This window comes from Chlamydotis macqueenii, chromosome 6, assembly GCF_036417535.1.
Source record: "Chlamydotis macqueenii isolate bChlMac1 chromosome 6, bChlMac1.mat, whole genome shotgun sequence".
NCBI classification, from domain to species: Eukaryota; Metazoa; Chordata; class Aves; order Otidiformes; family Otididae; genus Chlamydotis; species Chlamydotis macqueenii.
In genome coordinates, this window is record NC_141561.1 from 12326554 (window position 1) to 12353755 (window position 27202).

A 27202-nucleotide genomic window follows, 5' to 3' on the forward strand; every position below is an offset into this window, starting at 1 on the left:
ATCCCACACTGATTTCCCTGGGGTACTGCTTGCCTGAAGACACAGAGGATGTGACCTCCTGTTACTAATAAGGCTTAGCTCTCATCTACTAAATTTTATTCATAAGGAGTTATCACAGTTTTGCAGGTGGGGAAGAGAGAGTTGCCTGAAGGTGGAAACGCAGCTCCAGTTGAGTCAAGAACAGGAACAGCCCTAATGTCCAGTCCCTGTCCTAGGTATCCAAGTATCTACTGCTATTGAGCGCTGGAGTGTCTGCGAAGGGACCTACACCATGCATCGCCTTTGATTAAAGCTCTCCTCAAGTATACTGTATTTCACAACTTGTTTTTCTCGTTTCTTACTTTCTTCCTGATCCTCAGTTCCAGGAAGGGGTTTACTGTCATTACTGTGGTTTCAACTACTTGCCTGAGAGGCTTACTGGATTCTTCACCAGATAAGGGGAAATAAGCTCTTTTGTTTCTCCCTTTAGATCAGATACTGTTTCCATACACCTCTCTGTATACATCCTTGACACTGTTAGAGTCTGAAAGAGAGGCACACAGTTTATTAACTCTCAAAAACTTCAGCAGAATTCACTGGAAATGATGCAGTGAAGTGTGAACAGTATCTACCTTTGCTCCACATCCAGGGCAATTCATCCTCTGGTGAGGGGCTTTTACAGCAATTTCTATTTCTCATTTGTTTTGTGGTAGAGTTGTCTTGTGTCAGACCAAACTTGTGAGGGCTTGTTGTTGAGGCAAAACCAGCATGAAAAAAAATGAAAGGCTTATATTAAAGGATGATCTGTGAGTCTCTTACCTTTTGGGCATGTTTTCTGAAGAAGTCAGGACAATTTAATTCAGTGCCCTCAGCAGCTTTCAGTCCGGGTGAACATGACTTTGGAGCAGGTATTATGACTGGATGGATCTGAGTTTGGATAACCTTGCAAAAGTCAGTGAGTTCCTGCTGGCACAAAAAACACTGGGGGAGAAAAGGAGGAAGAATTTTTTATAACTATCAGGTTATTTTGTTACAGCTGATGAGGACGATCTATGCAATCCAGTTCTGTGGTGTAGGGGAGGAAGGAGATGAGCATGTCCCGAGATTGACTCATCAGAAAGGCGTTCCCATAGGCAGCAGGAGGTGACCTTTGGGAGTGCTGATCTTCTCCCAGTGACGTACCAAGCACCTCACTGCCTAACCTAGCCCAGCTTTCAGGTGAATAAAGTAGGGTGAGATGAATCTCTGCCTACATTTCAATCACATGTTTTATATTTGGTATAGCATATAAAAATAGCCCTTTTTATAATCTTTCAATAGTAGAGCGAGATCCTTAGCCAGCATAAATGAGCTAAACTTCAGTGCTAAAGAGCTGATTTTGATGGAATAACTTCTGCTTTGCTCCACCTCAAGCAGAATCAAATCTCTGTGGAGTTTTTGGGGGTTGTTCCAGTAGTACCCCTGATCTTAGTACCTAACCCTCAGCAAAGGGACAGAACGAGGCTGTCCAGTATGTAAGGTACACATGATTTTATATGATCCCTTCTGTTTTGCATAAAGTGCTTTTAGAGTCATGACATCTAGCTCAAAGTAGCTCTGATGGAGAGTGAAATGTTTTTCACCAGCCTAGTTTAGACATCATATCTGAGTATTTCCCTCCTGTGGCTGCTAACTGGTTTAGCACAAACAATGCACACACACAGTAGCCATTTCAGCGGTTTCCCTGGAACTTGCTGTACATTTTTAATTATTTTCTTCCTTTCTTTCTTTCTTTTTTTTTCAAACAAGCTTTTTTTTTTTTTTTTTTTTTACACAGAAGGAAGAGTGTGTAGTTGAATCATAAAGCTAGATAAAGTATTGTGAGTCTGTGTTGGATTGAGGTCCTTTTCAGCCAAATAATGACTTTATATGCTTATAATGGAAGAATTGAAAGAGATGTGGGAAAGTAAGACTGAAACACACTCGGGGGCCTATATTTCAGTGACGAGGAGGAGGCTGAGCATTAATATGGGAATTAATAACTCTTCAAAGCCACCTCTTCTGAGCAGCTGCAGTAAGAACTGGCAGTGCAGAATGCACAGACTAATTCTCTTTCAGAGCAGCTAAAATTAACTGTTTGTTTCAGCTTTACGTATGTACACTCTCAGCAGGGGCTGTTTTCCTTCCTTTAGGCAGACTCAGAAGAGGAAGAACATTTAACAGCCTCGAACCTCCCAGTCTGTGTGCCATATGTAGGTGCCACTGAGCCATGCCTGGGTTGTCAGTGCTTAGACTCTCCCTGAAAGGTGGAATCTGAGCTGGTTGCTAGCAGTCCGTGTCGTTAGAGGCACTGGAGCAAAAATGCTAATGTTGATCAGAAGGGGAAGGTTTGAAATTGTAAGCAAACAGAGAAGATCCATCATGCATTTTCACAGATGATAAAAGGCTGACTGTGGCAGTCTGCTTATCAAATAACTAGATTTATTGAAATAGCCTGTGCTCTCATTAAATAGTTTGCTTTTTATGTTTCCGTTTTATTTCATCTTACTGAAGGTGTCTGGGTTTTTTTTTCAAATCTACTATTGCTGCCATGGCAAACTGGCTAATTTAGATAATTTCTCCTGCTAATGCTTGAAAGAGGCATGGACTGTAGTGTTCTTTTCTTGCTGAAGTAGTGGGACCTCAGCGCAAAGCCAGTTCCTGTCACGAAATCTGAGCTTCCTGAAAAATAAATTATAAAATCAATGTAATAATTAGAAGTCTGTTCCTTGCCAGATGATAGTGCTAGTGGAAGTGTGGCTACACATTTCATTTAGCATAAGCCTAGTGCTGTCAGCTATGCACAGAAAATGGGGTAGGATTGATTATTTTTAATCACTAGAGAGAAATAAAATGCAGAAACAAAAATGTTGCTAGCATGATATGACATCCCTGTGCGGAAGAGACTGTTCCTTTCATGGCTCAGCGAGGTACTGCATTTTGTGTTTTTGTTCCCAGGGGAACAAGCTGCCGCTTTCCTTTTTTTTCTGAAAAAGTTTGTAAGACGAGAAGTGAAATATTAATAATTGAAAATGCAAGTTGCAATAATGCCATTTGCATAAGGATGTTTCTTGACCCATGGAGAAGAATCTCATGAGATATCTCCCACTGTTTGTTGGAGAAAAGATCAACAGAGAAATTGGGGGAGCCTGATGGATCTAAAAGGCTACCTGGCAGTAAACGTGTTTCTCAAATGAATCCGAATGTGGTTCCCAAGACTGGAGTTCTCTGTTTATAGCCTGCCATTTTTCCTGGAGGACCTGAGATACTATCACGAGAATCAATTCCTCCCAGCACTGGGTGTGGTGGCAGTAAGTAGACATTAATTTGGAGAGAGGGTTTTTTAACAAAGGACACAGAGACAAATCCTTCCTCCTGCAGAATTTGCTTTGTGAAATTTAACAGTCTCAGTGACCTTCACTGAGAAAGTCCTTCTCCAAAGACATTGTAATCGAGGTCACCCATCTGCTGCAGCAGCGATTAAGACTGAGTTGACTCAGCTGAGATTTTAACCTATAGTTTCAGGATTGTGGTGGTTTTTTGTTTGGACCTTTGTGGGTTTTATTTGTTAAGCCAGATGCTTATGCTGCAGAGCCATCCTTCCATGCTGTTTTGAATGCTAGTGGTACCAAAGCATTACTCGTAAAGTGCACACACTCTTACGATTCCTGACTTTAACTCTTAGCATATTTATAGGCCTCATTTCCATTTTTTGTGGTCTCATTAATGGAACAGCAATAATAAATTGAAATGTTAATGAGGGATCATTTCACCAACAGCAGAAGGTATTAACGAACTTGATAAGATAGTTGAAAGGAAAATAACTTTTTAGTAGTGTAATTTTTTTAACCATAGCCCATGATTGTCTCTTCCAAACATGTATAATTGAGGCAGTTTTGAAATTATGAACATCATTTCATATGGACATTTTAAAAATCAACTTCCTGGATGTTTTGCGTGGGAAATGGACCACCTGCAGAAATTCCAGTGAGGGCAGCCATTCTGGAAGTTGAAGGATGAGCAGACTTTGCTGCAGTCATGGTGGTAATGATAGAGACCCAGAAAGCACCTTTTGTCCATGTGGATTATTGACCTTCATTAACGTGGTGTCAAAAAGTGGTCATCTGTGTATGAAGTGAGCCATTCATCTCCTGTTGTGAAGTACTTGGAGACAGAGTTCAGGTATGGCCTTAGATATGAGTTAAATTTCCCAACAGACAAGGGAATTGTACCTTACAGTCACACATCTGTGGAAGGACCCGGAGAAGTCCCTTGGTGGCACTGTATCTGACTTTTCCTACTGGTAAAGTGGAGGGCTTTGAGTTAATGGAACACAGTAGGATTTTCAGGCTTGGTTAGTTAATATCTGTGGGGAATGAGTATCTTCTGAGGGAGGAGCGATGCACTGTGGGGGAGTCCTCAGCTGGGAGTGAGCAGTACCAGACACACTGCCCAGGCCATTTCCCAGTGCTATACCTTGTTGAAGACCTCTGTGCTGTAGTTAGTTATGGCTGTAAGGACATTTCTTATATGCATGTTTAGAATTTGAAGGCTAAAATTTATAATACATTTGCAGTAAATAGGCACTCTGGCCCCTGGTACAGAGCACCCATTTGAGTCTTTTGCTGGTTAGTTCTAGAAAGTTTGTTCCCAGTGAGTTTTCATTTCTCTGAGCATTATGCTTTTTGGGCTTTGCTTGCCCACAAATATAATAGAAGTCTTGAAGTGGATTTGCAACGTTTTGCCCACCTCTCTTTCTTTCTTTTTGTTAAACAATAGGTTTAAGGGTACTGGAGTGGGTTAAGAATTGCATATTTGAACTGTTTTTTTCCTGCAAGAGAACAGAGATTAGCATTTAAGTGTGCCATTCAAGCTAATAATCTCATAATCAGCAGTTTAGTGACCTAGAAACTTAACGTAGTCTTGTGAGAACAAGTATGTGCAATTTTTGAGAAAATAGAAAAAAATATTATTTTCAAATGAGGGATGGGATTGGTCTAATTCTCTCTTCTTTTGTAGATATCATTAATTAGAAAATTACTTCTGTGTGGTATCATTGTCTTGCTTTCGTGCAAGCAAACTGCACGAGCATGAGCGCACTTAGCTAAGCATGGGATAAGCAAGTGCCGATGGAAGTGGACAGAAAAATGCCAATGCAGGAGCATTTGAAACAGGGGGGGGAAAAAAAAAAGATTATCGATTCTCTGTCTAGCTCTAGCCTTATTGGTAAATAATCAGAAAAGTGACTGGAAGTATTATACTGCATTTTTTCTTGTTTAGAGCTTGATCCAAAATGAGTAGGAAACTTTCCACAATGTGCTTGAGCTTTGGGCGGGGACACCTGATCCTCACTCAGTCTTACTCTCTGTCTCACTGCTTCAAATTGTTAAGTGCCTCAGGCAAATAAAGATATTTTTGACAGCCAGCACTACCAACACTACCTGGCACTGGCAAAGCAAACTTAATCTGCTGGGGCTGTGATGACTCTTCAACATGTAGAGAGGAAAACAGTTGCTTTGGGTAATATGACATGGATATGGCATGGGGTTATGTGTTGAATAAGGTGTTATATTTATATAGACAAGTGACCTTAAAATGCTTCTACCAGTTTGCTGCATTGTCATCTTTTAAACATCTCACTCTTTAGCTTTAGTTCAGTTGTATTTAATTTCCCCCCTTTTTTTTTCTTTTATATCTTATAGAGTTCAGTGTGTGCAGATTTGGTTTGGGGACGGAGGTGGAGCACAGCTGGTGGAGTGGAGGAGCAGGGAGGGAGCAGATCTTTCTAAAAAAGCTAAACTTGTCGCCAAAAAAGATACTGCATTTATAATGTTCCCATTCTTCTCAATACTTAACAAGAAAAATGATTGTGTGTGTGTGATGTGAATATTCAGCACCGAGCTTTGGTAGCTGACCGCTCTCTTTTCACAGCCATCCAACCGCACACACATTCCTAGGGGATTACCTCACTGCCAGCGCTCCTCAAAGTGTGGGATACGCTGAGGCCGACCAACTGCAAAGCTCCTTTCTGCTCACTGCGGTGCTGGTTTTAGTCAGTGACCTTTAAAACCACAAACCTAACCTACATCTACCCCTAAAAAGATTTTTCTTCTGCTAGCTAAATGGGAGAGGTGCTGGGAGTGGAAATAGGGGTAGAATCCGTAGGTTACGTGTAAAAATTCCTCTCCAAGCTTTCCACTCCTCTTTGGCTCTAAACACTCAATAACTTTCCAGCCAGAGAATGTTTGTCCTTTCCTTCTCTCTCTCTTTTTTGTGTTCTTCCCTTGTTTTGCATATTCTGACAACACTGTTTACTTCAGCCTGCAGCTCCCACTGCTTTGTATGCTTTCTCCCTGTCTCACAATTGCACAAATAAATCACTGGGGAAAATTTGCATTTGATGGGAATTTTTAGGCGATATTAAGTTTTATGGGCGGAATATAATGTATGTGAGTTGGCTTAATTAAACCGAATTTTCTTTTGTGACACAGAGGTCTTTATCTGTACAAGCCTATTTTTGTCTTTCATCTTTTTTGCTGTTAAACATGCCAGTGGATTTGAAAACCTGAGGATGACAGGTCTCAGAAAGTATTGTCTCTTTTGTATCATGTGCCAAGCAGAGCAAATCAGCATCGTCACAGAGCTAAACAGTTAATTTATGCCAGGAATTTCTGAACGCCTGTGGTCGGTGGTCGGAGTCCGAGGCCCATACGTGTTGTAGCACCCTCTAGTCGCTCCATTGGTAACTTGCCTCACTCTAGAGGAGAAATGAAGTCTGGCAAAATAATTTAGATCAAGTGAAAGTTGATGAAAAGTTTGTCCAGAGTTTCTGTGCCCTGATATACTATCTATATAGGTTGAAAGTGGCTTCCTTCCCCCTCCCAAACAGTGGTGCGTGCCTCGGAGCCCAGTTGGATTCGGCTTTGGTGAGTGCAGGGTTTCTCTTGCCGCAGCCTGTCCTGCTGCCACAGCAAACCTTGCGGATGGGGTGCGGTTTGCCATTGAGATTGCTGGGGCCGAAGTGGGGTGTGTCCACACGCTGACTGTTCTGTCACCTGGGCTGAGGTCGTAACGCCTGCAGAGCAGCAGGGAGCCCACGGGAAATTAGTGTTGTTGGCTGCTGTGGCATTGTTTCAGGGAAATGGAGAACCAGCCTCCCAATTCCCATTTTCACCCTAATCTTAAATATCAGAATTGAAGGAAGGGATAGAGGTGCAATTAGATTCTGGGTCATACACCTAACTAGAATGTGTTTAATGCACACCACTGACCAGGAGCTTGCTCTGTGGTATTTTTCCCTGCATGCCAACCAGTAAGGGCTGCGAGCCTCCTGCAGGATCCCCAGATCCGGCCTTCCGGAGTGCAGGGACCTGGGAGGGCTCCATATGAGTTCTGACTTTTTGACTGTTTCTCTGGAACAAGATGGCAAATTGTAGCTTGAGATTGTCACACTGATTAATACTCATAATTCTGGTGCAGCTCCCCAAAGTGCATGAGGCACTGATGAAAGTGCTAGTTTCAATTGATTTTTCAAGCCAAAGATTTCCACACTTGCACAACTCCCTTCGCTGCCGTTTTCCATGCAAAGGGCCTGTGTGCCCCTGAGACTGATACCGCATCTGTTCCTCTGCGAAGACAAAGATAAACTGGTTCATGGTGTGTTGTTATTTCACTTGCTCTTCAGCATAAGAACAAGCAGTAAGAATGCATTTAAGATGTTAATGAAATTAATGAAAGCCAGATCTCGGAAACAGCTGAGATTGTTGACTGTCTCAGGCAGATTTGTACTTCATTTTAATTACAGATGAGCCAGACCAAAACCCTGATTACAATTGCTGCAGATTTTGGATCCACATCTCTCAGCCTTGCAGTTTGGACCAATTTCCAGTGTTTCATTCTCTTCATATTTTATTTTTCCTTCTGGTTTTACTCCAGGTGTTTTAGTGTTTTCATTTTGTCTCTGTGAAAGACTGGCCTCGGTGATGGACATGAGACCTGCTCCCACAAGTCCCACTGGGGCTGCAGAGGTGTAATTTGGTAGCAGGATGCGCTGATACATGCTGGGGCAACGTGTATTAGACTTTGGGTTGATAAACATTTCTGTGCCATCTAGGCAAGCAGGTGGCTGCCGCGACTGGCATTCTGGCAGCTCAGCGTAAGCTGCGGCCCCTGGGAAGTCCTTCAGTTCAATGGCAAATGTCTTCCTCTCTGGCCTGAAACAGCCACGACTCTTGACCGGTCCCCCAGGCACAAATCTGATTGATGGTTTGTTTCCATGCCTTCACCCGTGATGCCAGAAGACCCCATTGACTGTGCGGTGTTGTCAGTTTACACGTATATCAATTCCATTGCAGAATTTATACTTTGATTAAAAAGAAAAGCCTGTTGGAGACAGTGTATTAATAATGAACAAATTCCTTTTTGTGTCTCCTGGATATAAGGGGACCTCGAGCCTCTCCCTGGGGAGGGAGAATGTTCTGAACGGCACAGTTAGAAACCTCAGAGGCAGCAAGCACACGGGAAAGGATGGTTTATTATATCTGTTCTTTTGTTGCTACACTCAAATCCCAGTAACGGCATTACTTTGGGCCACAGATATTGTGCTGTGCATTTTTAGGGTAGGTTGAGAAAAACATCTGGTCATAATGGCTTTGAAAACAGTGATAAAAGAGGGAGAGGAAAAAATAATTTACATTAAATGCTACAGTGCTTCATTTACACAATAGAATAAAAAGCAAATTTTGTGATTCAAGTAATGATTGCAGGTTATTAAACTAGGCTTTAAAGACTTTATAAATGAAAAGCTTTTAATAAGTGATGAACATGGATGATAATGCGCTTGAAAATAGAAAGAATCTTTATGAAGTTTGACACATTTGTTCTCCACCCACCCACTTCCCTGCTACTTTACTTGGTCCCTGGATCACTATCACAAAAACACGCCAGGGAGACAAAGCTTTAGCTGCAAAACTACATGGGAAAGCACCACCGTCCATGGCTGCCAGGGCCTGGAGAACATGGCATTTTGGAGAGAAGCTGTAACACCATGGATTCCCACTGAGTGGAGCAGGGGTCCGGGGCGGCTACAGCAGGTGGGACTCTGCTTCCGGAGCCAAATTCATCGCCAAATGGTTTCCATCGACGTGTGTAAGAGATCTCTCCTACGCCAATAGTTGAAAGATTAAGCAGACAGCTCACTGAGACATGAAAGTTGCTCTCTCCGGGCAGCCGTTCAGTCAGAAAATTGGCAGCTGGTGATGCTAGCAGGCGCCGGGGCTCATGGGCAGAATGGAGCTCTGCTTCATTAGGGCCTGATTCAGAGCTGTTGCCATCAGTGGGTGCCTTCTTGCAGCCTTGAAGGATCTGGCCTGGGCAGTGCTGGAGTAAGAACCTTTGACAATCATTTCACTGCTGCTTGATTTTTTTGACGGTTAGTTCTAACTGTCATCACACTGGGATTTACTGACCTGGAGGGGAGGGGGCAGAGGGAGAGGCAGAGCTGTGCTGCTGGGCCGTGCAGTGGACAGTCGAGCCTTCCTCCTCGCAACCAGTAATAAACTGATGCTGGTGTAAGGGAAACTGTTCCCGCAGGTATTGCCTTTTGATTAGATATCTGAGAGTCATAAAAAACTTCCTTTTATGAGGGTGAGCTTATCAGATAGCCCTGCCCAACTGCAGTTTTTGATAACTTAATTTTACCCGCTCAACTTGCCTCCTCATTTCAGTGGAATATTCTGCTCCATTTTGCATAAATTATTAAAGACTGATGAGGTTTTCAACCTAGAAGTGGCTGCATTTCAGTGACAGATGAGTTAATTCTTGTGTGGATATAGTAATCAAGGCATTTTTAAGCATCTTCGGGATGAAAGGCACAATATAAATGTAAAATATTATTTTGTGCCATGCAGCTGCTCGAATCTGAAACACACATTATGTCTCGGTAATATGGACAATGCTTAAGACTGTTAAATTAAACTATTAAAGCCTATAGAAAAAACAGAGATGACAGAGTGCAAATTAAATCTGAATTATTGTTAAATTGCTGTGCTAGTAGTCTTCAAACACATTCATAGTGACCTGGAAGAGAGCAGGGGGAGTGAAATGACATTCACACCTCTTAATTGGAATAATCATCTATACTTTGTTATCGTGCTGCCCACAACAAGGGCATGGCTGGGACAGCGGTGACACGGGTAGGGCAGAAGGATGCCTGTGGACGACAAGGGATGCAAAGGGATGTAGTGAATGTCCTGCTGTCTTTCTGATTTAAAGCCAGGACATGGCCAGGCAGTCACTTCGCCAGACAGACAGTTTTTAAAGACTGCAGGCTCTTTTCTGTGCAGGGCGACTGAGATGTGAAATAGGGGGCATGGGGCATGGCTGGGTGGTGCTTGTGGGAAATGTTGGTGTCCCAGGGGCATGCTGGTCCTTCCTTCCCTATTCTCTGCCCTGCTCACAGCCCAGGCTCAGTGTGGGGCCTCACTGGACCAGGGGCTCATAAATAGTTCCAGCTATGGGCCTTCATGGAATATCAGATAGAAAAGCAGCTTTTTAGCTCATCTAAATGATCTGCCTGGGAAAACATGAGCACACCTGACAGTATGTTCTCAGCTGCTTTGTCCAGTTCATTTATATCCAGTTGCAAGTGATGAAATTTTCAGAGCTGCCTTTGGAAGTTTATCCCTGTCCCAGTCTCTAATAAACGCTCCACAGTGCATTTTGAAATTAAGATTGTGCCTTTGTTTTCCTTGTTTCATTACTCATGATGGTATCTCTGTCTACCTTTAAAAAAATCCCTTTCTGTCCTTAATCTTTACAAGCACTTGCAGGCATGTGGGTATCTGTTTATTGTGAGTCAACCTCATGCCAATCCATCAGTTTGCCTCTTGGCGCGTTTTATGACAGCAGAAAGTGATTAATTTTCAAAGCAGACTCAACCTTTAATCTACAGAAAAGGAAACAAACTTTCCCCTGCTCCTTTGCTGATTGAATCTGGAAGTGAATGAATGATACCCCACTGAAATGTGTTTCTAAAATAGTTTTCATTAAATATAAGCGGTCAATGCTGATCATCAAGAGTGTCTTGAGATTGGCCTATATAGGTAGATGGTACTAAAGGCAGAATGAGCTCAGTGATCGATATTAATCCAACATCTTAATGTGCTCAACAGTATTAAATGGATTTTCCCAATGTCCCCACAAAGCAGCGAAATAACGTAACTCTTGAGCAGGAATATTAAAGCAGAGAGGATAAATGTGATGTCCAAAGCAATGCTGAGCAGCTCCTGACTTGTATCTCTGTACCCGTCATCCTGCTGTTTGTCATCATCAACCGATGCAGTTACGGCTGGGGAAAACTCCCAAGGATGGACAAGAAAAGCCAGGGTCTGGCAAAACTGGAGGAAACATCTCAGTGTGCCTTCCCTTGTATGTACTTTTGTAGGCCCAGATCTGTCAACTGCTCGTAGCCAGTGGCTGAATCAGGTCTAAACCCGAGCGCTCACACAACCTTAGTTCTGATGATTGTTTATTTATTTTCTGGGTGATTTGTTAGTTATTGGACTCCTGTACAAATGATGGATCCTTAAGTCCATCACTTGCTATACAACTAAAATACATTTCCTGCTTCCAGCATGGGGCTGAACCTTGGTCCATGAGAAGCTAAACTCAAATAAGCCATTAATTTTACGTACTGCTGCACTATAAAAAATCCTACTAATTTTATATACATATACAGTTAGCTCAGTAATGGCTAGAGATCTGTGTTCCTCCCTAGACTTACTGTAGGAAATCTTTTCAATTTCCCTGCTGCAAAAGGAGAGGGTAACTAACAGTGTATTTAATTTAGTTATTTAAGGCCAAGCCTGCTACGGGACATTTGTCTGTGGCTATGACTTCTGGAGAGATTTGAATGAATGACCAAGAAGAATCTGAATCATGAGTCATGCAAATTAAACTGTTTCAATAATATGAGGGCTACTTTTCCTGATCCATAGTAATTGATGAGGCTCATTATATGTTAATATCAGTCATTTTTTTTTAGTCTTACACATAATTTGCTATGGTTTCGATGTGAAGGTGTAATTAAGATTCAGATGGCACCTTCTTTCTAGACTGCTCTCTACAGTTACTTAAATAAAAATTAGTCCTTGGGATGCTATTTTATCTAGAGGTATAAAAAAAATATTCTTTTTGATACTTCAAATATAAATCCATTCAGCCACTGCTGAATTTTCTAACTGTGAAAAAATGCAAAGTACTACCTCTTCCAGGCAAGCACTGCTTCTCTTCCTGCTCTGCAGTTCGGTGCCCCTGTTGAAGGTCTGGTGTTCGGTGCAGTAACCAAGGCTCAGTTCCTAAGCGCACAAAACTTCTGACTTTCGCGTCAGCTGTGACCAGTGACCAGTTCCTTCATCTATATGCTAGCATTAATTATCAGTGTGCATGGTGCTGGTGGGTACAGCAGCCAGCCACTCCAAGGGCTGCATGACCAAGCCGTTGTTGCGCCCATCCTGGCGTGAACCTTCATTAAATTTCACTGAAATTTTGCCAAGCTTATTATACACATTAAGGGTTCATGTGGGGCTTAAACTGGGCAAAAAACCTTGGTGGTGAGGGCAGGAAAGGCACATGTGTGGCCGTGTGCTTGTGTGTGTCATCGCTTTGCGCTGATCCTCTCCTTTACCACAGGCTCTGGCTGTACGCGGGATTTGATGACTGCCTACCAGTTGACTACACGCATGAGCTTACACCAGGGATGCAGCTCGCTGCTGACAGAAACGCTTTGGAACACAGCTTGTGAAAAGAGCAAAACAAAATGTTTCTGTAATATCATGCGAGGAAAGACAAATGTGGGTGTACATGAAAACATCTAGGCGAGCCTGCTGACATGGGCAGGAAGGGGAGGAGACGGGAGTTTCTGCACTTTTGTAAAGAGAGTAAAATAGTCAGCACCTGGTAGTGGGAATGTCTGAAGTGGGTGGCAAAATCTTTTTTAACAGCAACCATTTTTTTGGAAGCGATCACTTTGTTGCTATTTTGTTTGGGCTGACATGAGGTGCTTTATGAACCCCATTTCAGAGGATTTCTTTGCTGGTGGCTTGTGAGAGCACGGCTGCATGTCCAGGGCACAAACCTTGTGCCGGTGTGAATCGTGGCTGCCCAGCAGCGGTGTCGCTTGGCAGGGCAGCCCGGATTGTTCCTCTGCCCGAAGGGAGGTGTACATTTTGCAGCGCTTTCAGGGCAAGGCTCCACGGGGGTTCATAGGCTGTAACACACAGAAGTCATCTCATCAAAGTGGTGCAGCCTCCGTGGGGGTAAAAGAAGAGCGGAAGCGGGGAGGTTGCCCGGGATGGGGGCTGCAGCCACCATGTGGGCAGGGGGGCAAAATCCCGCCTCCACCGTGCTGCTGGAGTGGATGGGAGGATGTGCAAACACCCTTTTCAGTGAGATAAGTGCTGGGGGTCTGTAAAAGCCAGTGATCATCATCCTACTCTGCAGTGGGGAGCACTGTGTGAAATCACTGAGCGGGTTTCTGACTCAGTTTTCCCTCCTGTAAGTTGGAGGAGATCTTTCCCAAAGACACTGCAAAAATGACTATGTTACAGTGATGCTGTGGTGTGAGGGACCGTGTGAGTCCTTCAGAGAGACAGCTTTCTGTCTGACAGCTGCTTAAAAGATGTAAAAAGAAATGCAAAGATTTGGCTTCACTTTGCACCATGTGGAAAAGCAGGATGTGTCTTTCAGAAAAGGAATTTATCAAAGTGTTGTAGTTTTGAAGGACTGCAAGTGGTGTGGGTCCTATTCTCCCCTGGTGTAATTGCAGCTCCTGTGCCTGGCTCACACAAGAGCTGGGATTTGGGGCTGCCTGTCTGTGCAGGTAGCTGTGGTGGGAGCATGGTGTCTCTGTGCCATGTGTTGTACAGTAATGTGAGTTTTGGAACTGGGCCTGTTTTTAATAAATTATACCTTTTCCTCAACTGCTTCCTGTCTAAATACTATGCGCTAACCCAAAAATGAGCAACCAGCAAAGATCCTCTGAGGAATTTTCTTATTAAACAGCCGAGCTATCAAATATGCCTTTTCCTGCCAAAAAGGGCGAAAAACACAGAGAAGCGAATGAACGCTCAGTGAAATTCTGTTGCAGTTTAACGAGACTGGGCCTTGGAAGGAGATCTCTGCTGGCTGGTGCCTGCTGCAAAGAGAGTAAAAATAATCATAGAATCATATAATACGGTAGAGTCTTGAGTGTAAAACCTTTGTCATCTTTGCTTTGACCCTTTCAGGGTATAGCAGTACTTTTGACATGTTGCTGATGGATGCTGTTGCCCCGTGAACTGAGCTGGGCTGGGGGCTGTTTGTAGGGCATCCCGCGCAGTGAAGTTTTGGCTACCCATAGACAAACTCTACTCTCGGAGGCTGGGGAGTGTTGTTTCAGCCTTCAGTGCATTTCAGACTTGATCCTGAGGAGCGAAAGTACTGACTTCAGTTGTAAGAAAAGAAGTGAGATTTGTCACCAGGTGTGTCTGTATCTTTTGGTGATTGAGTAGAACAGACCAGGCCTCTCCAGCCTGTAAAAGAGATGGACCAAGTGGGCATGTGGTGGAGATCCAGCGGACAGGAGGGGACATGGAAGCAAGCAGAAAAAGGAAGGATGTGGCTTCACACATCTGGAAGTCACTGTTTCGCTTGCTGTGTTGTTATCTGGCTAATTCCAAAGAGATACCAGTTAGATGATTGCTGTTGGAGGGAAACCTGTGAGAAAATCTGATCCAGGGGTGATACTGGAAGAATTGCCTAGAAAAGCATTGGGAGAAGGCTTGATAGAAGCAGTGGAGAGACAGAACCTGCATTTTTGCAAAGAAGGGAGAAAAAATATCTGATTTGAAATAGAGGGTGATGTTAAAGAGAATTACTGTGTCTGAGAGGCAGATAACTGATCATATGAATTAAGACCATTCATTTCAGTGGTGGCACAGAAATGTGCTGTCTGCTTTTATTCCATCTCAGTCTGGTTTTGGCCATTTTCATTCTGAGTCACTGTCAGAGAGTGTCCTTTAGTGCTGCCCTCCTGTACAGAATTCAGGAGCAGGGCTGTCTTCCGGATCTAAGTCTTTCCATTATCTTATTTCTTTGCTTAGGGAGCAAAATTGATTCCCAATAAAGCAGCTGCTTGATTTTTAAGATTCTAGCACTTGCCTATTTGTTTGATCTTTTGGCTTTTCATTTAACAGGTTGCTTGCTCTCTCCCACCTCTAAATGACTTTCACCCAGTCTGTGGGCACGGACTGCAGCTCCACATCCAGGCTATTGCACGCTGCACCCCTTCTCCAGGGATTCCCACCACGTTGTCGGATATGAAAGCTGATGAAAAATGTTGTTTCTTCTTTTCCTTCAGTGGATTTGATTTTTATTCATTTTGTCCCTGTCTGTCAGGACTGGATGAGTGGAAAGGAAGGGGGAGTCACTGAAGCTCTTTCATCACAGACCTTGAGTGCACTCTGCTTCACTCTCCTGATATTCCCTGGAGTAAATTACCACTTTTTTTTTTTTCATATCCATGCATTTTCTTTATGCTTGTTTTTATGCTTTTTCCCTCCCTCCCCTTTTATCCTAGTTGCCTCGACTCCTGCTTTTGGCACTGAGAGATCCTCTGCTTTGAGTCATTTCCTTTTTAGTGAGTATCTTTGGCAATAATAAACATCAGAGCATGGTCTAGGCCAACAGTGCAATATATACCTTGATATTTCTTATTTATTTCTGATTAATGTTCACACACTCAAGCAAGCCAGTTTCCAAGTTAGAATATTTTTTTTTCTCTATCTCTGACCACCACAAACTCTTCCTTTTGTGTAGAGGAGAAAAACGTGTTTTCCTCCTGCTTTTAAAGGGCTGCAGCAGCACTAAGGAGACTGGGTTGGGAACCTGGCTGGCAGCTTTGCACATTGTACGCGGGGCTGAACAGGACAAAGTCTGTTCCCTGGAGTAACTTTGTGCAGTGCTAGGCATTTGTTAGCGAATGGTGCAAATACTGTGCAGATGAAAAAGAGAGCATAGGTGTGTCTGGTATCCAGCATGATTTTTTAATGCTTTTCTGAAGATAACTTCTATTCAGCAGGAAGCTGATTATGTGACGCACCGTATCCTTCTTGTGGGTAGTGCATCCCTCAGGATTCCAGAAGGCTACTGGCAGAACAATTAAGGGTGAATATTTTAAGCAGAGCTTTCAAGAGATGCTTACAACTCTTGTGACTTCTTAGGAGAACAGGAATTTCCACATCAGATGAAACTGGAATCGTTTTTCTCCAGTGTGCTGCCAGTGACAGTATCCAATGTCGGATGCTTTAGGGAAGATGCAAGAAACTACGATGTGCCATAAAAGGAGCTTCCTCTGACTCACACACATCAGAGCTGGCTGGTGCCCCAAAGCGTGCTGATGTAGCATAGACAGTGATTTTTAGCTCGTGGCTGACGTTAGGAGTGAGTTGTCAGTGTCACAGAGCAGAGCAGTGGTGGAAGCAAAGGTAGGTGGAGCGGCAAGGCTTGCCCAAGTGTGGTACTGGGGAAGGTCAGGGTAAATTGAAATAGTACAGTGGAAATTCTCACTTTTCAATACATTTATCACTTACAATCCATACAGTTTAGTCCTTTGCTTTAATTGGATAAATTAAGTAAACAATTTATGCAAGTCCGTAGGCAAATATTACAATAATGTGTGTCTTAATTTGCTCAGAATTAAAATGAGGTTTATTAATGAGTTCTTATGGTCTATCATGAAGCAGCGAAGACTTTTGAGCCTCTGAATTACCACAGAACTGGAATTAAAAATAGCTGTGCTTTTTTCTTCATTACTTAACTAACCTAATTCTGCTTTCACTTTTAACTGCCTTGATACATTTGAGTAACTGGGGTTTGCTCTTTCCCCATGTGTTTGAGTCAGTAGAGTCATCACTCAGTTTTGATCTAATAATGATGTGGGAGATGGGGGCCACTTGACTTCCTGTAATTTCCTGACCCAGCACCTATTGCCCAGAGGAGTAACACAGAATTGATACAGGCGACTTGGCTATAAGATCTCGGTATATACGATGTCAGCGTCAGCCTGAAATATCCTGCCCGGAGAGCGCCAGCCAAGCATTGCCACACCTGGCATCACCTGCCTAGGGAGGCTGCACCATATCACTTATTCTGGTAGGTGCTTCCCTGGAACAAAGAGAGATTAAAGATCCAAAGGATTTTACTCAGCTGTTTAAAACATTTAAAAAAAAACACTTTCAAGTAAGGTTTGTGTGTAACTTGCTCTCTGGCTGTGTAATGACAGGATGCCAAGTGTTGCTGGCTGGTTTCATAGGCGCGGAGGCACAGATGCCGTCGTGTTGGTGAGGCTCCTCCGCTCCTGCGTATTTAAGAGGGCATTTGATGGAGAAAGACCTGCACAAGCTGCAGGATTGCAGCAGCTTTAGCTGTGGTTGTCTGGACAAATCCATTTTCATCCAGCGCTATCAGCAGAGTGAAACTGGGTAGGACTGCAAATTGTTGGATTCATTGGCCCATGGAGTAGCGGCCAATTTCACATTGCTGCCTTCAGGAACGTGGCAGAGGTTGCTGCCCAGGCAGACATGCAGGCACTGCAATTCCACCTCTTGCTCTCTGCAGAAAGTAATCAACTTGACTTTGAGGTTTGGATTTTTTCTCTTGTGTTTCAAAGCTTCAGCACATCTCTTGGTTTTGGATACAAAATAGCCCCCTGTAGAAAACTCTCTTAACACAGGGGCAGCGCTTGTTGCCCTCTACATTAATTCTTATACTATAGTTTTCTGGGAACTTTTTGCTATTTGGGGGATCTGCATCAGTAAAGCCGCAATAATGCAGAGGTCAGTTTGTGCTGAATTGCCTGAATTTGGTGGCTAACCTGTACTGGTGTCCGTGCTGTTCCAGCTCGGCTGCCTTCCTTCCCAGATGTGGCTGGATGGGAGCTGGCCCACTTTTTCCTGCACTGTGCTACAAACACTTGCAGCTGCAGTAGAGTTTGTGAAGACGACAGCACCTATTTTGGGTTCAAAATGATTCTTGAAAAAAAAAAAAAGGCAACCTTCAAAACAGAAGAGAAAAAGGAAAGATTAGAGGAAGGAAATAAAAAGAACATACCTAGGTCAACTGCATGCACAATTTTTCACTGTTATTGGAAGAGAATGGGAAATCTTTCTTTCCTCTGCAATTCCAAGCTGCCAAATTGCTCTGAGATCTCTGATTTACCAGAATATCCTCTCTTACACTGAAATCAGACTCTTAATGTTGCTTTTACACTCTTCTTGGAGTTGAAAATACTAAATCGAAAATCCTAAGAAATTCTAACATTTCATGTACTGTCTTTACTCCATGGAACAGAAACAATGGAAAGAAGATAGAGTGATAAAGGAAAACACCAATGGAAGTAGAATGAAAACTGATTGATGAGATGTAATGTAGTTAAGCCACAGATGTTAAGCACCATTAACTGATTGGCTTATTATCTTGTTCCAAAGGCTCATCTCCCCCAGCCCTCACAGGCCGAGCGATCTGGATGTCCGTATGGCAAGTCAGTCCAAATCAGAAGCAAAACATTTGCCTGTAGACTTACAGAGAGCTTTTCAGCTAGACAGTGGTGGTGTAAATGCCAGCCTGATCTGATCTATTAGTGCAGTTCAGTCTAACCTCTCTCATCTTTTAAGCATGGAAAAGCAACATCTCTAAGTGGCTGTGAGGTTTCAATTACATTTGCACCCCAGAGGGACGCAGCGGTGACCTGGTGCTGATGGATTTATGAGTATGTTATCTGACAGGAAGGCGGGTTTAAAAACAATTGCTGCAACATGCTTAGTTATTACACTAGACTACTTTCATTGGCATGGACATCTCTATTTTTCTCCTCTCGGCAGGCTCAGGTAGCCCAGAGGATTCCTACCATTGGTATGAGGATTATTTTCTCATAGTTGTTTCAGAAATTGAAATCAAAGCTAAGTCATTTTAGACATTAAAAAAACCACACCAACATTTGATTCACCGGCATGGTGAGAAGCCTTTTACTTCAGATGTGTTCAGATGTGTTTTTAAAAGCTAAGAAGATTATTTTCTCTGACTAGTCTGAGTAAGAGTGATTTCAAATGTAAAAGGACGAGTTACATTTTTATGAACACTTTTACATGTAAATCCTTGGAATAAACATGCTTCATTGATTTATTGTCTTGCTCACGTTATATCATACAAGAGCTTGGTTTACTTAGCTGGAAGTCATAGAAGATTATTCTTGAAAGTTATGAATTGCTTTCCTTATTCCTCTGGAGCCTTTTGTTCTCATTTGGGGCTAATCACTATCAAGCAAAGAATTAAATATTGATGGGAAATAATGAAAACATTTTAAATGGGCTGAAAAATATACAATTGTCATGAGTACGAAAGTGTTCAAATTAAACAGTAATATTTCAGCATTCTCTAGTATGTCACAAACTTACACGTGTACATTCCAGCTCAAAACAACTGTCCTGTGTAATGGCTTCAGTTGTACAGATATATTCACTGTTAGCGTATGTGTGAAGACTACTAAGCAGTTTTTAATTAATTTATGTCAAACGTTGCATAGCGGTTCATCAACAGGAACTTACAAGAAGAACAAATCTTCATGCAGCTCAGATCAATATGTGTACATAATTCATTACACCTCTACAGAAATATCCTATGAAGACACCTAAACTCTGACCCCACAAGACTTTGCAGATAGCAGACGCCTATTTTAATAATTATTGCAGTAACAGGGAGGAATAGGATTATACCTTCGGATGCTTTTTGCATGTAGTAGCACTTAATGGTGCCTAAGTCATTTACCTGCTTGCCTTAAATAGTATGTTACCTCTGCAGAGCTAGGAGCCGAACCAGGTGTTCCAGCCATATTAGCCCAAATTAACATCCTCTTTGATCTTGTAATAGCTTAATGGAAGTGAATGACATGGACCAGAGCTTTAGATTCACCTGAAGATATCTCTTTCTTCAGCAGACTCTAGTTCTGCCTTTTCAGCTCCTCAGAGCCTGTCTACTAGGCAGTGTCAATGCATAGATATTTACTATGAGTTTGGATTTTTTCAGTACCATCATGGCCCAGATACTCTCAGGCAAGTTGTGTAGCTGTAGTCTATTCTGCTTTGACTAAGCTTCTAACAATACCTGTAGTACACACTTTGAAGACAGTGTGAGTGTACTGCATCTGGCAAAGGGATTCCTGGGTAGATCAGCCATAAAATGTGAGGAGCTCCTCACTTGAGCTGGTAAGACTGCAAAACATGATTGTGCTGACCAGAAGAAGGTGGTATTGAAAGTATATAAGCTGTTACTTTTGTATTCCAGTAAGAACTACACTTTGGGAAGAAAAAAGCCCCCATACTATTCACTGCATAATGTTTTTAAAAACATGCCTACTGTTTTGTCTTCACCATTTGCTTTTTCCTCTAGTGGAGGACAAGTGGCTGAGTCTCTGACAGTCTGGACTGGTTCAGATATCCCTGAGTACTGCCGCCAAAGTTCTTGCAGTGGCCTGAGTGCCAATACTTAGCAAGTGAAGGTCTGTGCACAGCATGAAGAGTCTGATGCCTGAAGCAAGGGACTAAAGAGGTCCATGAGTGGGTGTTTTGTGATGAGAGCTCACCACCAGTGCTGCAGCAAAAGGAGGAGAGATGAGAAGGAATCAGAGTGCTGTGGCAGACAGTTATGTGGGCTTTGTCTCATAGTTGCACAGCAAGTAGTTTGACATAGCCAACAACTTTCCTGCATAGCAAAATATTCCTCTTAGCAGTCTGTGCATGGATCAGTCAGGAAAATGACGTCTGCTTTAATAATTTTTCCTTATTCCTATTGCCTTTCAAGTGATCACTGAGGTACAAGGACAAGAAAATGTAGATGTGCGAGCAGCCAATAACAAGCAAAACACACTACCTTGACAGAGCTGTGCAGCAGCCGCATTTCCAGTCCCTGCTACCAACCCTAGCAAATAAACTAAACCAGCTCGGGACAAACAGAGGTGTGTAACTTATCCATCCCTGCACCTCTCCAGCAATAGTCCCTTGGTGCATGAAGCAATGGACTATTTACCTGATGAGGCAGAGAGTATGAAGTCAGGGATTTTCACTTTGCAGTGCGGTTTCTATTTGAAACTTGTGTGACCTCCCTGTGACTGCCAGGTTAGTGGCAATAACACATTTTACTCAGAATATTTGGCAAGGAGGGGTTTTATTTTGTGCTTTTCCTGTCTGACAGATGGTTTTTGGTTGAAGCAGGAGTAGAAATTCCCCACAGTAGTTGCAGGGAGACTTGGCCACATCCACTGGCATTAATTAACAATAATCGCCCTTCGTAATTAGCCGCTTGCCAGAGCTGGAGGCACAACGTCACGTCTCTGCTGACTCTGTCTGATTGTTGGGTCCTTTTGCAGATTGCTTTCCCACAACTGGGAAACAGATTGTTTGGGCTGGAATTAGAGAGTTGTAGGTAGGCAGCAGCTGCTCTTGAGCTTTTTTTATATGCTGGTTGGATGTGAGATCAAATTGGTTTTGTTCATTTAACAGCCTGTTCAATGGAGGAGGAAGAAAAACATGAGCCCCTTGTAACTGGTAACGTTCTGTTCTGATAGAGGCTCTGCCTTAAATGACACTGAAGTGTATTTATGACGATAAAGACGATTGTTTCCTGTTCCCCTGCAAATGTAGGAAAGAACCCTACATGTACCTACTTCTGGTGGAGAGACCCTTACTCATTGCATGTCATACCAGCCTGTGCAAGTGGCATTTGGCTTGAGCTGAACTTGGCGTAGGCATTTACTTGGTGACTACAACGCTACTGAAGTTACGCAGGTATTTTCTGCTTTGTAATTTAAACCTGGAGCTGACCTCACTGTCAAGACCCTCGTATTTAACATGTAAGCCTATGTACAAACAGGAGGGCTTTCATCTGAGCCCTGAGCCTCACTGATGGTGAAGAACCCAGGTTTACACATGTCTTTAGCAGAGTCCCCTGCTTTTTCTGGGTTAGCATGCAGGTAGTCTAAAGCTTCACAACTTTTCCTAAAAGGATTTCACATCACTGGGAACAGGGGCCTTACTTATGTGGTACCTCCCATACAGGAGCGATAATCTCCACTAGGAAGTGTGAATATTAAGCTAACTCCAGCCATGCGGATAGCAAGCTTGGGATGGTGGGGCTTACACTACTTACTTTTCCTCTTAAACTTAGTCCTTCATATCACACGTAGTCAATCATATCAAGGTACGAAGGGCAGAATTCTGTTGTTGTTCCTACCTTGGCAGAACTGTAATGTCCTCCACAGCGTATAGTGCATTTGATCACATCTGCAGCAATGCTCTGAATCCCCACAGCTCATTTCACCCTATAATTTCAAAGCATTTCACAAGCCTAAGTAACTAAGGTATTTTGGTAAGGTGGACAGGCAGTATAGCACCATGTTATCAAAAAGCAGGTTAGAGTTTAGAGAGATTAAAAGAACTGCCCAGACTGTGCTGAGACTCAAATCCAGTTCTTGCTGGCCAGTCCTGCCCCTAGACATCAGACCTGCACCAGGTGATCTCGTGATGTGAATGCTACACTTCTGCTCTTGTCAGTGGACTCAGACAGTCACAAGTGTGCTCCTACAGTGTTGTGTGCAAACTGGTGTTTCATGTTCAGAGTACAGCATCAATGCAATATTGGAAGGAAATCCAATTTGTGTCAAGCAACCTTGACAATGTAGCTACTGCAATGATGCTGTAGTGAGTGAACAGGTAACCAACCGTGCTGAGCCATGACATGGATGTTTTCCAGAGACACTCCTATGCAGTATGTTATGAAGCCTCAATGATAAAATTATTAACTTCTCAAAGCAACACAAAGATACTCCACTTCAACTGGAGAAGAAATGCAAGGTGGCCGCCAAACTTGGACTGTGGAAAGCAATCTGTGCTCATTGTGTTCAGCTAGGTCTTTTAGAAATGGCAATAAAATCACAGTTTCTTTTTCTTTGTGGCCTCATGCCAAGCCAAGGCTGACACCAGGGATGAATCTGACTGTGCTCCGTTCAGTCTGGGGATGTGGGAGCAGAACTATACAGCTTACAGCTTCCCTCCTGCATCAAGTGCATCGAATGACTTCAGCTTATGATATTGCATTACATTATTAAAGTTAAACTCCAAGGGAGCAGGTGGCCCAGTGATGTTATTTCACCTCCCAAGTTTGCCAAGTTCTTGGCAGATCTGTCATCTTAATGTCAAGGGAGAATAAATTTTGGTGGCTGCAGTCTAGGGTTTTTTCAAAAGCAGGGAGTTATTAATGGTAATGGCTATTGGAGTTAAAGGTTTGCTTTTTGCAATGGAGTTGACTGTGATTTGTACTAGTCACTGTAGAGAGAGGGAAGTGAGACAGTATTTTCTATGAAAAGATTCAATTCCCAAACAATTTTGAAAGTCTGGGGAAGCTGGGACTGTCTCTAAACTGTGGGGGATGTGTCTGTGTCCATGCTTGGAGAGCTATTTCTGCAGGTTTGACTGGAGGAGAAGTCATGGATCAGACCAGGAAATCCTTACTTTTTGCCTGTCTGCATTATGCATGGTTTAAATCAGCTCCAAATTGAAAAGAGAAATCTAAATAGAAAGAAAACCCGTATCCAGTGTTCTCAGTATTCAAGAAAAATAAAAAAAAAAAAAACAAGAGGAAGAATCTGCATCTCAATCTCATCGTTGTGTTAAAGGAGATGTACTGAATTTGCAGAATGGCTGCAGCAAGTTGTGAATAATGTATGAAAGGGAAAAATTGCTTCCCTGTGCGCAGAGAGAATGCAAGCAGCTATGCTGTTTGCTGTGTGCTGGTCACACGGATACACCCGCATCGCTGGGGACCCGCAGAGAGGAGTGCAGCAAATCCAGAGTTCCTGAGTTTTCCCTCCTGCTCTGGCACCAGTCCTTAAGAAAGTTTAAAATTACTTTTATTACTTGTAGTTAATTTTTGTTCCTTTTCTCTTCTTTTCTCCTCTTTTGGCAATCGGCCAGTTAAAGGGAGGGAGAGGGAATGAGAAATGTACACAAAGGGGCCAAATACGGAAATGTGAGTCTAAATGCGTTGTAGCTAATGTGCTTTTTTTAAAGCTCATCATTCTCTTTTTCAATGTTGTTGTTTATTTACTGCTGATGAAAGATGTGAATCTGTAGGCTTGGCAAAAGTCAGTGTCTTCTGGTGCTTTGTTTTTGTAAACCAAACCTTGATTTCTATTGTCTCTGTGTTTACCCGCTACCTTGAGTAATTAATCTACTTTGATATGACATATCAGAATTTGGTCAAATACAGGGCTTGTGCTTCAATACATCCCAGGTCAGACATTCACTTTTTTTTTTGTCTTGATAACTTCCTGTCCAGAAAATGAAACCCATACCCAGTTATGTGGCAGCTTTATGGTGGTGTTAGGTAAATTTTGGGACCAGCAGGACTCCAGTCTTTTTCAGAAGGTTGTCTGAACTCTGATCTTTGGAAGAGAAGGTGAATGAACGCAAGCTCATTACTTACTTAGCTTTCATTGAAATGAAATAAGCTCTAAAAAAAAAACTTTAAATCCAGCATTATGAATTTAAACAGATGAGTGAAGAGTGAAACACAACTTGAAGATCTGTCCCTCACTGCCAGAAGAATCCTTTGTCTGACGTGGAGAAGAAAACACAGACGATTAGTCATTTTTATGCTTTCCAAGCATTGGTTTGATGGTGCCAAACTTTTTCTGACAGATCTCATCTGCTTCTGTTATCTGCCACTCCAGTTTATGAGGTTTCTAGGGCAACTGACATCTTCGTAGTGAACCACCCAGCGTATCCTCAGGATTCATACAAGGCTGCTCTTAGTGGCTCCTTTCCCTTTAGCACTCATAGATTTCAGTAACTCAATTTCTAAAATCACAACAGCAAACATTATTATTATTATTAATGAGCACAGGTGAATGATCGCTTGTCTTGGATTTTTGCAGTGCTGATGGTTAGGAAGGCTTCAGCTTTCTCCTCTGTCAAGTGTCTTTGTAGGTGAGGGCTCTTGGCTAAGAATATTATTCAGGTTCACTGCTCTGGAAAAATGTACTTGTCTCAGCCTGGGAGTGAGCTTCTCATCTGAGGAATAAGAGAGGTGAAGAGAAAGGCAGTGGAAAGAAAGGGCTCTGGGCTGGGGCTGTGGAGAGGAGGAGCTTCTGCAGACTGTCCATGAAATTGCTTCTATCAAAGACTCAGTGAATCTCAGTAAGGAGATGTGGGATTATTTGTATCAGTAGAACCTGGTCCTAAAAGGAGAGGAGCTAGTTTCCCAGCTAAAGGAGATGGGAACCTTTGCTCTGTAAGTCGATACCCTGGGGGGAGTTCAATGGGATGCTGTGGTTGCAGAATGCTTGTTCAAATATGTTTATTTTGTAGATCAGGAAAACCATTAACGATGCTACCTGGAAAAAAAACAATAATCTGGTTGGTCTGAAATTCCAGATTCTGGGGGATAATGTATATACATGTTACGATAATTAACTATATTTGGCTCCAAATTCAAGTCTCTGTTCTTAAAACACTTTCTTGTGAAATATGATCATTTTGTCATTCTGTGTGAGATGGATGGACAGTGATAAAGAGGCGTAAGGAAGCTGCACCACAGCTGGGTGCAGTCAAGACAAGAGGCATGGAGTTCCACTGATGTATTCACAGAGATGTTCCCCCATGTATTAATTTTTTGTTCCAATGGTGTCTGAAAGCTCTTTAACAACACTTCTAGGCTGGGTATTGTGTATGTGAAAAGCATCTAGTGTGGTGGTGGCAGCTATTTAGGAAGCAGTATTCTTCATTGCCCATCGGTATCATTCTTCCTGCACTGTTGTTTGTGTAGAGGCAGAAGCCGAACCGCATTGATCATTCAGAGCTGCTCCTGGTTTCCACGCCAAAATGTAACAAAGAGGCTTGCTGGCTCATCAGCTACCCAAGGATAAATAGGTACCGCGCTTTTCACCAGACCTTCTCTATGAGGTGGTAAAGGGGCAAGGAAATGGAGAGTTAGCTGTTGAAAATAAATGATAAAGTTACTTATAATGCTTACACTCCCAGCTGGAGCCTGTTTGCTAACAGCGTCCACCCCAGCCTCTAATGCTTCCCGCTTCCCTGATGAGTGTCCATTTTCTACTGCTGGCTTGGTGTAAGAATATGATGAATAGGGTTTTTTTTATTAGCTGTGATAATGTGGCACACAGGAACTACATTACGCTGGGCATAGTACAAACACATTTATTTAGACTTGTGTGAAAATTACTAATGAGAAAAGATGGCTGGCCAAAGCTCTAGGCGTTCTGACACCTCTGAATAAAACAATGACATCCCAACAATGTTTAAAGCGATGATTCCAGCAAAAACTCAGCCAGCTGCTTCCAGAAACTCCTACAGCATGCCATTAGCCTTCTCTAAATAATCTATAAAACAGAAGACTTGACAAATATTAGGAGATGGTCTTTACCCTGCGGTGTTCACAGTCCAAAGCCTCCATCTTTCAGAGAAGTGTCTACTTATATGATGTTGTCCAGTGAGAAGATATTGTTACTTGTCATCTTTAAAATTATGCACATCTCTGGATGGTCAAGACAGGAAGCAAGAAAGGAAAACTCTTATTTGCTTGAAAAGAAAGAAAAGATGGAGACTTAGAACTGAAAGGACTTGCCTGAGGCCACATAGAGAGTCAGTGGCAGAGCCCAGAATAGAAGCCAGATGTTCTGAGTTTGTGACAATATGCCTTAACAAGAACTTAATAGGGAGATGTTTTCCCTCAAAGTCTGTTTTTAGCTCCCTTTTGAACCATCTTTTGCTTGTCTTTTGATTTTTTTTAAAGAATATCTAAAGAATGGCGTGGGCAGTTTCAAGCGAAAATGATACACTGAAGAATCCAGGCTTTGGGACATGTGCTTGGGTTCTGATTTAGCCTGAGCAAGAAGAGCTGCTCTGATCCTAATTCTTAGGCAGGAACCTCAAAGATTGCAAGAGTCTATAAATATTTGCTTTATTTGCAGTGAAGAGTACAGGAAGTTCTGGGTTAGCCTAATTTAGGCTTCAATATAGGCTATTTATGAACTACCTCCTGGGACCACCTCTGATTACTGAAAGAGTGACCTTATTGGAAACCAACAAGTGGGTCTGCA

At 42.7% G+C, this 27202-nt stretch overlaps 1 protein-coding gene across 1 annotated transcript in view; it reads left to right on the plus strand.

Moving 5' to 3' along the window:
- The window catches only part of SEMA5B (semaphorin 5B), a 200455-nt gene that overhangs the window by 16989 nt on the left and 156264 nt on the right, over positions 1-27202 (plus strand). The gene's annotated exons all lie outside the window — the stretch shown is intronic.